Below are 11,303 nucleotides of genomic sequence, written 5' to 3' on the forward strand. Positions count from 1 at the left end.
AGGCAGCAAATTCCTCAAGTGGAACATTGCTAGCACTAGGATCTAAAGCAGGCTTTAGTAGTGTTAAAGGCAGTTGGTTTTTGTTAGCTATCATGACCAACACAATGTGATCCATATTACTTCTATATTGAAAGAAAATATATTGAGGCACAGGCTCCCACTAGAAGGTAATGAGGAAATTCAAAAGCTGTGAACGTCTTTTTAATGCCTAAAGGAATGATTGTGAGTTTTACTTACCATATAAATTGGTCAAATGATGCCGTATGCCGGAAGATTTGCTTTTTTTTTTTTCTTCAGTCTCGGCAAGGCAGAGAAATTCTGTGGTGAAACGCTGCCACTGCTGGCCATTCAGTATAATCTGCAGATGGAAAAGTCCACTGTTAGCACAATTTTTACAAACGGTAAACAGATCAATACTATGGAGTCTATATTATTGTGAAAATCAACAGCTCATTAAAAAATCAAATCCCAATTTGTAATTTTAACCTCCCATACTTCTTTGAATCCCACGCCTCACTTGCTAACACTCTCTAAACAACTGTAGCACATACATAAGGACATAGATCTATAGATCTTTTTCCCAGACAAGTGGCAGTGAACCCTTCTCAATTCATTTGTGTTAGGATATGGTACACCGATAGCAATTAAGCCAGCTGATAAGTTGAGAGAGGAAGGGTTTTGCTACAGTTAATGGAAATAATAAAAACGAGGAATAGATTATTTACCATCCTCATTTTAGCCAATTCCTACCAGTTCAACAATAGTAAAGTTGAGACTCTTATGCTCAAACGTACGTTCATACAAATTCAGAAGTCTCAGAGAGTGCCCCAATTTCTTTCATCTTAACATCTTAGTTTGTAGTAGGGCATCCTGTCTACCCTACTACTCATTTAATTACCAAGATGAATGTATCCTACTGATTAATAGGCAACAGAGTGGCCCTCATGTCAGACAACATCTTGTTTTTGCTTTATGATGTCAGCTTGCTAGGCAACAGAGTGGCCCTCAGGTCAGACAACATTCTTGCTTTAGCTTTATGACGTCAGAGTACCGGTGGACCAATTGTCCTTGTGGAAGCTGACCACACAGGAGGATGAGATTTCAGAAGGTATGCAGTAGGTTACTATCTGTGTTTGTAAGGCAAGTAGGAGGGGGAATGGTAAAGGACTATGAACCACTCAAAGCATAGGGGCCTTTTTGAAAGTGGATGGGGATACAAAAATAGAGATTATCCTTAATACCAATCCATCTTGAGTATCAGAGTCCAACATACAAAGTGCAGGGGAAGACGTTAAATGAGCTTCCTTCTGTGAGAAGGAAACACTATCGTTCTCAAGTGAGATAGTGCATTTCAAACTCAAAGGCAGCAAATTCCTCAAGTGGAACATTGCTAGCACTAGGATCTAAAGCAGGCTTTAGTAGTGTTGAAGGCAGTCAGTTTTTGTTAGCTATCATGACCAACACAATGTGATCCATATTACTTCTATATTGAAAGAAAATATATTCAGGCACAGGCTCCCACTAGAAGGTAATGAGGAAATTCAAAAGCTGTGAACGTCTTTTTAATGCCTAAAGGAATGATTGTGAGTTTTACTTACCATATAGATTGGTCAAATGATGCCGTATGCCGGAAGATTTGCTTTTTTTTTTTTTCTTCAGTCTCGGCAAGGCAGAGAAATTCTGTGGTGAAACGCTGCCACTGCTGGCCATTCAGTATAATCTGCAGATGGAAAAGTCCACTGTTAGCATAATTTTTACAAAGGGTAAACAGATCAATACCATGGAGTCTATATTATTGTGAAAATCAACAGCTCATTAGAAAATCAAATCCCAATTTGTAATTTTAACCTCCCATACTTCTTTGAATCCCACGCCTCACTTGCTAACACTCTCTAAACAACTGTAGCACATACATTAGGACATAGATCTATAGATCTTTTTCCCAGACACGTGGCAGTGAACCTTTCTCAATTCATTTGTGTTAGGATATGGTACACCGATAGCAATTAAGCCAGCTGATAAGTTGAGAGAGGAAGGGTTATGCTACAGTTAATGGAAATAATAAAAACGATGAATAGATTATTTACCATCCTCATTTTAGCCAATTCCTACCAGTTCAGCAATAGTAAAGTTGAGACTCTTATGCTCAAACGTACGTTCATACAAATTCAGAAGTCTCAGAAAGTGCCCCAATTTCTTTCATCTTAACATCTTAGTTCGTAGTAGGGCATCCTGTCTACCCTACTACTCATTTAATTACCAAGATGAATGTATCCTACTGATTAATAGGCAACAGAGTGGCCCTCATGTCAGACAACATCTTGTTTTTGCTTTATGATGTCAGCTTGCTAGGCAACAGAGTGGCCCTCAGGTCAGACAACATTCTTGCTTTATCTTTATGACGTCAGAGCACCGGTGGACCAATTGTCCTTGTGGAAGCTGACCACACAGGAGGATGAGATTTCAGAAGGTATGCAGTAGGTTACTATCTGTTTTTGTAAGGCAAGTAGGAGGGGGAATGGTAAAGGACTATGAACCACTCAAAGCATAGGGGCCTTTTTGAAAGTGGATGGGGATACAAAAATAGAGATTATCCTTAATACCAATCCATCTTGAGTATCAGAGTCCAACATACAAAGTGCAGGGGAAGACGTTAAATGAGCTTCCTTCTGTGAGAAGGAAACACTATCGTTCTCAAGTGAGATAGTGCATTTCAAACTCAAAGGCAGCAAATTCCTCAAGTGGAACATTGCTAGCACTAGGATCTAAAGCAGGCTTTAGTAGTGTTAAAGGCAGTCAGTTTTTGTTAGCTATCATGACCAACACAATGTGATCCATATTACTTCTATATTGAAAGAAAATATATTCAGGCACAGGCTCCCACTAGAAGGTAATGAGGAAATTCAAAAGCTGTGAACGTCTTTTTAATGCCTAAAGGAATGATTGTGAGTTTTACTTACCATATAAATTGGTCAAATGATGCCGTATGCCGGAAGATTTGCTTTTTTTTTTTTCTTTAGTCTCGGCAAGGCAGAGAAATTCTGTGGTGAAACGCTGCCACTGCTGGCCATTCAGTATAATCTGCAGATGGAAAAGTCCACTGTTAGCACAATTTTTACAAACGGTAAACAGATCAATACTATGGAGTCTATATTATTGTGAAAATCAACAGCTCATTAAAAAATCAAATCCCAATTTGTAATTTTAACCTCCCATACTTCTTTGAATCCCACGCCTCACTTGCTAACACTCTCTAAACAACTGTAGCACATACATAAGGACATAGATCTATAGATCTTTTTCCCAGACAAGTGGCAGTGAACCCTTCTCAATTCATTTGTGTTAGGATATGGTACACCGATAGCAATTAAGCCAGCTGATAAGTTGAGAGAGGAAGGGTTTTGCTACAGTTAATGGAAATAATAAAAACGAGGAATAGATTATTTACCATCCTCATTTTAGCCAATTCCTACCAGTTCAGCAATAGTAAAGTTGAGACTCTTATGCTCAAACGTACGTTCATACAAATTCAGAAGTCTCAGAGAGTGCCCCAATTTCTTTCATCTTAACATCTTAGTTTGTAGTAGGGCATCCTGTCTACCCTACTACTCATTTAATTACCAAGATGAATGTATCCTACTGATTAATAGGCAACAGAGTGGCCCTCATGTCAGACAACATCTTGTTTTTGCTTTATGATGTCAGCTTGCTAGGCAACAGAGTGGCCCTCAGGTCAGACAACATTCTTGCTTTAGCTTTATGACGTCAGAGCACCGGTGGACCAATTGTCCTTGTGGAAGCTGACCACACAGGAGGATGAGATTTCAGAAGGTATGCAGTAGGTTACTATCTGTGTTTGTAAGGCAAGTAGGAGGGGGAATGGTAAAGGACTATGAACCACTCAAAGCATAGGGGCCTTTTTGAAAGTGGATGGGGATACAAAAATAGAGATTATCCTTAATACCAATCCATCTTGAGTATCAGAGTCCAACATACAAAGTGCAGGGGAAGACGTTAAATGAGCTTCCTTCTGTGAGAAGGAAACACTATCGTTCTCAAGTGAGATAGTGCATTTCAAACTCAAAGGCAGCAAATTCCTCAAGTGGAACATTGCTAGCACTAGGATCTAAAGCAGGCTTTAGTAGTGTTGAAGGCAGTCAGTTTTTGTTAGCTATCATGACCAACACAATGTGATCCATATTACTTCTATATTGAAAGAAAATATATTCAGGCACAGGCTCCCACTAGAAGGTAATGAGGAAATTCAAAAGCTGTGAACGTCTTTTTAATGCCTAAAGGAATGATTGTGAGTTTTACTTACCATATAGATTGGTCAAATGATGCCGTATGCCGGAAGATTTGCTTTTTTTTTTTTTCTTCAGTCTCGGCAAGGCAGAGAAATTCTGTGGTGAAACGCTGCCACTGCTGGCCATTCAGTATAATCTGCAGATGGAAAAGTCCACTGTTAGCATAATTTTTACAAAGGGTAAACAGATCAATACCATGGAGTCTATATTATTGTGAAAATCAACAGCTCATTAGAAAATCAAATCCCAATTTGTAATTTTAACCTCCCATACTTCTTTGAATCCCACGCCTCACTTGCTAACACTCTCTAAACAACTGTAGCACATACATTAGGACATAGATCTATAGATCTTTTTCCCAGACAAGTGGCAGTGAACCCTTCTCAATTCATTTGTGTTAGGATATGGTACACCGATAGCAATTAAGCCAGCTGATAAGTTAAAAGAGGAAGGGTTATGCTACAGTTAATGGAAATAATAAAAACGAGGAATAGAGTATTTACCATCCTCATTTTAGCCAATTCCTACCAGTTCAGCAATAGTAAAGTTGAGACTCTTATGCTCAAACGTACGTTCATACAAATTCAGAAGTCTCAGAAAGTGCCCCAATTTCTTTCATCTTAACATCTTAGTTCGTAGTAGGGCATCCTGTCTACCCTACTACTCATTTAATTACCAAGATGAATGTATCCTACTGATTAATAGGCAACAGAGTGGCCCTCATGTCAGACAACATCTTGTTTTTGCTTTATGATGTCAGCTTGCTAGGCAACAGAGTGGCCCTCAGGTCAGACAACATTCTTGCTTTAGCTTTATGACGTCAGAGCACCGGTGGACCAATTGTCCTTGTGGAAGCTGACCACACAGGAGGATGAGATTTCAGAAGGTATGCAGTAGGTTACTATCTGTGTTTGTAAGGCAAGTAGGAGGGGGAATGGTAAAGGACTATGAACCACTCAAAGCATAGGGGCCTTTTTGAAAGTGGATGGGGATACAAAAATAGAGATTATCCTTAATACCAATCCATCTTGAGTATCAGAGTCCAACATACAAAGTGCAGGGGAAGACGTTAAATGAGCTTCCTTCTGTGAGAAGGAAACACTATCGTTCTCAAGTGAGATAGTGCATTTCAAAGTCAAAGGCAGCAAATTCCTCAAGTGGAACATTGCTAGCACTAGGATCTAAAGCAGGCTTTAGTAGTGTTGAAGGCAGTCAGTTTTTGTTAGCTATCATGACCAACACAATGTGATCCATATTACTTCTATATTGAAAGAAAATATATTCAGGCACAGGCTCCCACTAGAAGGTAAGGAGGAAATTCAAAAGCTGTGAACGTCTTTTTAATGCCTAAAGGAATGATTGTGAGTTTTACTTACCATATAGATTGGTCAAATGATGCCGTATGCCGGAAAATTTGCTTTTTTTTTTTTCTTCTGTCTCGGCAAGGCAGAGAAATTCTGTGGTGAAACGCTGCCACTGCTGGCCATTCAGTATAATCTGCAGATGGAAAAGTCCACTGTTAGCACAATTTTTACAAAGGGTAAACAGATCAATACTATGGAGTCTATATTATTGTGAAAATCAACAGCTCATTAGAAAATCAAATCCCAATTTGTAATTTTAACCTCCCATACTTCTTTGAATCCCACGCCTCACTTGCTAACACTCTCTAAACAACTGTAGCACATACATTAGGACATAGATCTATAGATCTTTTTCCCAGACAAGTGGCAGTGAACCCTTCTCAATTCATTTGTGTTAGGATATGGTACACCGATAGCAATTACGCCAGCTAAGTTAAAAGAGGAAGGGTTATGCTACAGTTAATGGAAATAATAAAAACGAGGAATAGAGTATTTACCATCCTCATTTTAGCCAATTCCTACCAGTTCAGCAATAGTAAAGTTGAGACTCTTATGCTCAAACTTACGTTCATACAAATTCAGAAGTCTCAGAAAGTGCCCTATTTCTTTCATCTTAACATCTTAGTTTGCAGTAGGGCATCCTGTCTACCCTACTACTCATTTAATTACCAAGATGAATGTATCCTACTGATTAATAGGCAACAGAGTTGCCCTCATGTCAGACAACATCTTGTTTTTGCTTTATGATGTCAGCTTGCTAGGCAACAGAGTGGCCCTCAGGTCAGACAACATTCTTGCTTTAGCTTTATGACATCAGAGCACCAGTGGACCAATTGTCCTTGTGGAAGCTGACCACACAGGAGGATGAGATTTCAGAAGGTATGCAGTAGGTTACTATCTGTGTTTGTAAGGCAAGTAGGAGGGGGAATGATAAAGGACTCTGAACCACTCAAAGCATAGGGGCCTTTTTGAAAGTGGATGGGAATACAAAAATAGAGATTATCCTTAATATCAATCCATCTTGAGTATCAGAGTCCAACATACAAAGTGCAGGGGAAGACGTTAAATGAGCTTCCTTCTGTGAGAAGGAAACACTATCGTTCTCAAGTGAGATAGTGCATTTCAAAGTCAAAGGCAGCAAATTCCTCAAGTGGAACATTGCTAGCACTAGGATCTAAAGCAGGCCTTAGTAGTGTTGAAGGCAGTCAGTTTTTGTTAGCTATCATGACCAACACAATGTGATCCATATTACTTCTATATTGAAAGAAAATATATTCAGGCACAGGCTCCCACTAGAAGGTAATGAGGAAATTCAAAAGCTGTGAACGTCTTTTTAATGCCTAAAGGAATGATTGTGAGTTTTACTTACCATATAAATTGGTCAAATGATGCCGTATGCCGGAAGAATTGCTTTTTTTTTTTTTCTTCAGTCTCGGCAAGGCAGAGAAATTCTGTGGTGAAACGCTGCCACTGCTGGCCATTCAGTATAATCTGCAGATGGAAAAGTCCACTGTTAGCACAATTTTTACAAAGGGTAAACAGATCAATACTATGGAGTCTATATTATTGTGAAAATCAACAGCTCATTAGAAAATCCAAGCCCAATTTGTAATTTTAACCTCCCATACTTCTTTGAATCCCACGCCTCACTTGCTAACACTCTCTAAACAACTGTAGCACATACATTAGGACATAGATCTATAGATCTTTTTCCCAGACAAGTGGCAGCGAACCCTTCTCAATTCATTTGTGTTAGGATATGGTACACCGATAGCAATTACGCCAGCTGATAAGTTGAGAGGAAGGGTTATGCTACAGTTAATGGAAATAATAAAAACGAGGAATAGATTATTTACCATCCTCATTTTAGCCAATTCCTACCAGTTCAGCAATAGTAAAGTTGAGACTCTTATGCTCAAACGTACGTTCATACAAATTCAGAAGTCTCAGAGAGTGCCCCAATTTCTTTCATCTTAACATCCTAGTTTGTAGTAGGGCATCCTGTCTACCCTACTACTCATTTAATTACCAAGATGAATGTATCCTACTGATTAATAGGCAACAGAGTGGCCCTCATGTCAGACAACATCTTGTTTTTGCTTTATGATGTCAGCTTGCTAGGCAACAGAGTGGCCCTCAGGTCAGACAACATTCTTGCTTTAGCTTTATGACGTCAGAGCACCGGTGGACCAATTGTCCTTGTGGAAGCTGACCACACAGGAGGATGAGATTTCAGAAGGTATGCAGTAGGTTACTATCTGTGTTTGTAAGGCAAGTAGGAGGGGGAATGGTAAAGGTCTATGAACCACTCAAAGCATAGGGGCCTTTTTGAAAGTGGATGGGGATACAAAAATAGAGATTATCCTTAATACCAATCCATCTTGAGTATCAGAGTCCAACATACAAAGTGCAGGGGAAGACGTTAAATGAGCTTCCTTCTGTGAGAAGGAAACACTATCGTTCTCAAGTGAGATAGTGCATTTCAAACTCAAAGGCAGCAAATTCCTCAAGTGGAACATTGCTAGCACTAGGATCTAAAGCAGGCTTTAGTAGTGTTGAAGGCAGTCAGTTTTTGTTAGCTATCATGACCAACACAATGTGATCCATATTACTTCTATATTGAAAGAAAATATATTCAGGCACAGGCTCCCACTAGAAGGTAATGAGGAAATTCAAAAGCTGTGAACCTCTTTTTAATGCCTAAAGGAATGATTGTGAGTTTTACTTACCATATAGATTGGTCAAATGATGCCGTATGCCGGAAGATTTGCTTTTTTTTTTTTTCTTCAGTCTCGGCAAGGCAGAGAAATTCTGTGGTGAAACGCTGCCACTGCTGGCCATTCAGTATAATCTGCAGATGGAAACGTCCACTGTTAGCATAATTTTTACAAAGGGTAAACAGATCAATACCATGGAGTCTATATTATTGTGAAAATCAACAGCTCATTAGAAAATCAAATCCCAATTTGTAATTTTAACCTCCCATACTTCTTTGAATCCCACGCCTCACTTGCTAACACTCTCTAAACAACTGTAGCACATACATTAGGACATGGGTACTCACAAACTTTCTCTCAGGGGCCAAAATTACAGTGTGGTTTGTGGCCGAGGGCCGCACCGGTGGGGGCGGGGTCAGTGAGAGAGGGGGCGGGGCTAGAGCCAAAAAAAACCTCTGACCATGAGGTTGAACACAGGCCCCTGCAGTGGACGTCTTCGTCCACTGACCCACCAGATCCAGCATACACACATATCTCTCTCTCTTCCTCTCCCTCCCTCCGTCTCCCTCCCTCCCTCTGTCTCCCTCCCTCTCTCTGTCTCCCTCCCTCTCTCTGTCTCCCTCCCTCCCTCTGTCTCCCTCCCTCCTGCTCTGTCTTCCTCCCTCTAACTCCCTCCCTCTGTCTCCTTCCCTCCCTCCCTCCCTCCCCCTCCCTCCTGCTCTGTCTCCCTCCTGCTCTCTGTGTCCCTCCCTCCTGCTCTCTGTCTCCCTCCCCTCTCTGTCTCCCTCCCTCCCTCTGTCTCCCTCCCTCCCTCTCTCTGTCTCCCTCCCTCTCTCGCTGTCTCCCTCCCTCTCTCTTTCTGTCTCCCTCCCTCTCTCCCTCCCTGTATCTCCCTACCTCTGTCTCCATCCCTACTTCTGCCTCCCTCCCCCTACTCTCCCTCTCTCTCCCTCCCCTGACTCTCCCTCTCTCTCCCTCCCCTGACTCTCCCTCTCTCTCCCTCCATCGCCCTCCCCTGACACTCCCTCTCTCTCCCTCCCCTGACTCTCCCTCTCTCTCCCTCCATCGCCTTCCCCTGACTCTCCCTCTCTCTCCCTCCCCTGACTCTCCCTCTCTCTCCCTCCCCTGACTCTCCCTCTCTCTCCCTCCATCGTCCTCTCCTGACACTCCCTCTCTCTCCCTCCCCTGACTCTCCCTCTCTCTCCCTCCATCGCCTTCCCCTGACTCTCCCTCTCTCTCCCTCCCCTGACTCTCCCTCTCTGTCCCTCCCCTGACACACCCTCTCTCTCCCTCTCCTGACTCTCCCTCTCTCTCCCTCCATCGCCCTCCCCTGACACTCCCTCTCTCTCCCTCCCCTGACACTCTCTCTCTCCCTCCCGTCTCTCCCTCTCTCTCCCTCCCCTGACACTCCCTCTCTCTCCCTCCCCTGACACTCCTTCCCTTGTCCTCCCCTTTGCACACTGTTAAAAGTAGGTTGTGAAGGATGCAGCTTCGCCCGTCATGGGCCCTCACGGTAGGACTCTTCTTGGATCCCTGCTTGGGTTGGTGGTCGGCTCCAGCGTATGCTACTGGCTGTACAAACGCCTTTTTACGCAGTGAGCCGTCTAAACCGGGGTCTTACACAGGGGACGGTGCGGGGGCGACACAGGGCAGAGATGAGGCGGATTCCAAGAACCTGACTTGGGCCCCTGAGGCAACAGGCGGTCTCCTGCGCAGGGTGTCCGGAATGACTTTGGTGGCCAAAGTGAGGGAGAACCCTACAGATGTTCTAATAAATCCATCAAGCAATTTGGATGCTCAACATCTACAAAGAGTTATTGAACTGCTTGAAGCCACAGAAGAATCGTCAGTTCGAAAACAAGCCTTGATTACTCTTAGTAAGAGAGATGCATTTTCAGTTAATCAAGATCTTATTCGTAATTTAGGGGCTCTTCCAGTAATTGGAAACATGCTTTCAGATCCTGTTCCTGAAGTCCAGGCACAGGCTTTAAATGCGCTTAACAACTTGAGTATGAACTTGAGCAATCAGGAACAGGTAAAGATTTATATTGAACCTAATGTGCAACTGTTGAAGTTGCTCCACTGAACTCTGACCTGCAGTTAGCTGCACTTAGTTAGGCTGTTAACTAACATGTCTGTTACAAACGAGTACCAAGACATGATCGTAAAATCCTTACCTTGCTTTCTTCGTCTGTGGTCTCATGGAAATGAAAAGACGCAGATTCATGTTTTGAAGGTGCTTGTGAATTTGTCTGCAAACCCATCGCTCACAACAGATCTTCTGAGTACTCAAGTACCTTCCTCGTTGGCATCCTTCTTCCACACATGCACAAATGAGGACATCCTCCTACGTGGGCTCACCTTTGTGGCAAATCTGAATGAAAATATGGACAGTGGAGCTGCTCACCGTCAATACCACGAAGGCTCGCACTTCTCTTTGTTGTTCGGAGATTCAAGGCAGCTTCTTGGTATCCTTGTTACAGCATCGGGATGAGGAAGTGAAAAAGCAAATAGCAAGAATCATGACTAAACAGCAAACATAAAGTCCTTCCTTCCGAAGAGGGAAGCACAATAAATTGACGTCCCTGCGGTCTGAATTGAAGTCATTTCATTGCTTCGGTGTGGTACAGTACTACTGCTACCGGCCGAGGTTGCTCCTTCCGTGTTTGTTGCTTGGAACATACCTTTGCAAGTCTCCCTTGCCACTTTTGAACCTGCACCGCTATACAGAGCGTCATAACATGCCGCCTGATCCAGAGTTTCTGCCAAGCACTCGAATGGTATTGACTGCAGACACAGCATCTGAAAGATCACACGGGTTAAAGGCGGAAGTAATAAATCGGTTTTGTTTCGAACCTTGACTTGAGTGAGAATCCACTAACATATTGAACAAGACTTCTTTGCATTCTAGACCG

General features: G+C 42.3%; 1 pseudogene; it reads left to right on the top strand.

Moving 5' to 3' along the window:
* Window positions 1–9,888: 9,888 nt before the first annotated feature.
* LOC147697805 (armadillo repeat-containing protein 10-like) lies at window positions 9,889–10,931 on the top strand (annotated as a pseudogene).
* The last annotated feature ends 372 nt before the right edge of the window (window positions 10,932–11,303 follow it).

Source organism: Lissotriton vulgaris, chromosome 8 (assembly GCF_964263255.1).
Source record: "Lissotriton vulgaris chromosome 8, aLisVul1.2, whole genome shotgun sequence".
NCBI classification, from domain to species: domain Eukaryota; kingdom Metazoa; phylum Chordata; class Amphibia; order Caudata; family Salamandridae; genus Lissotriton; species Lissotriton vulgaris.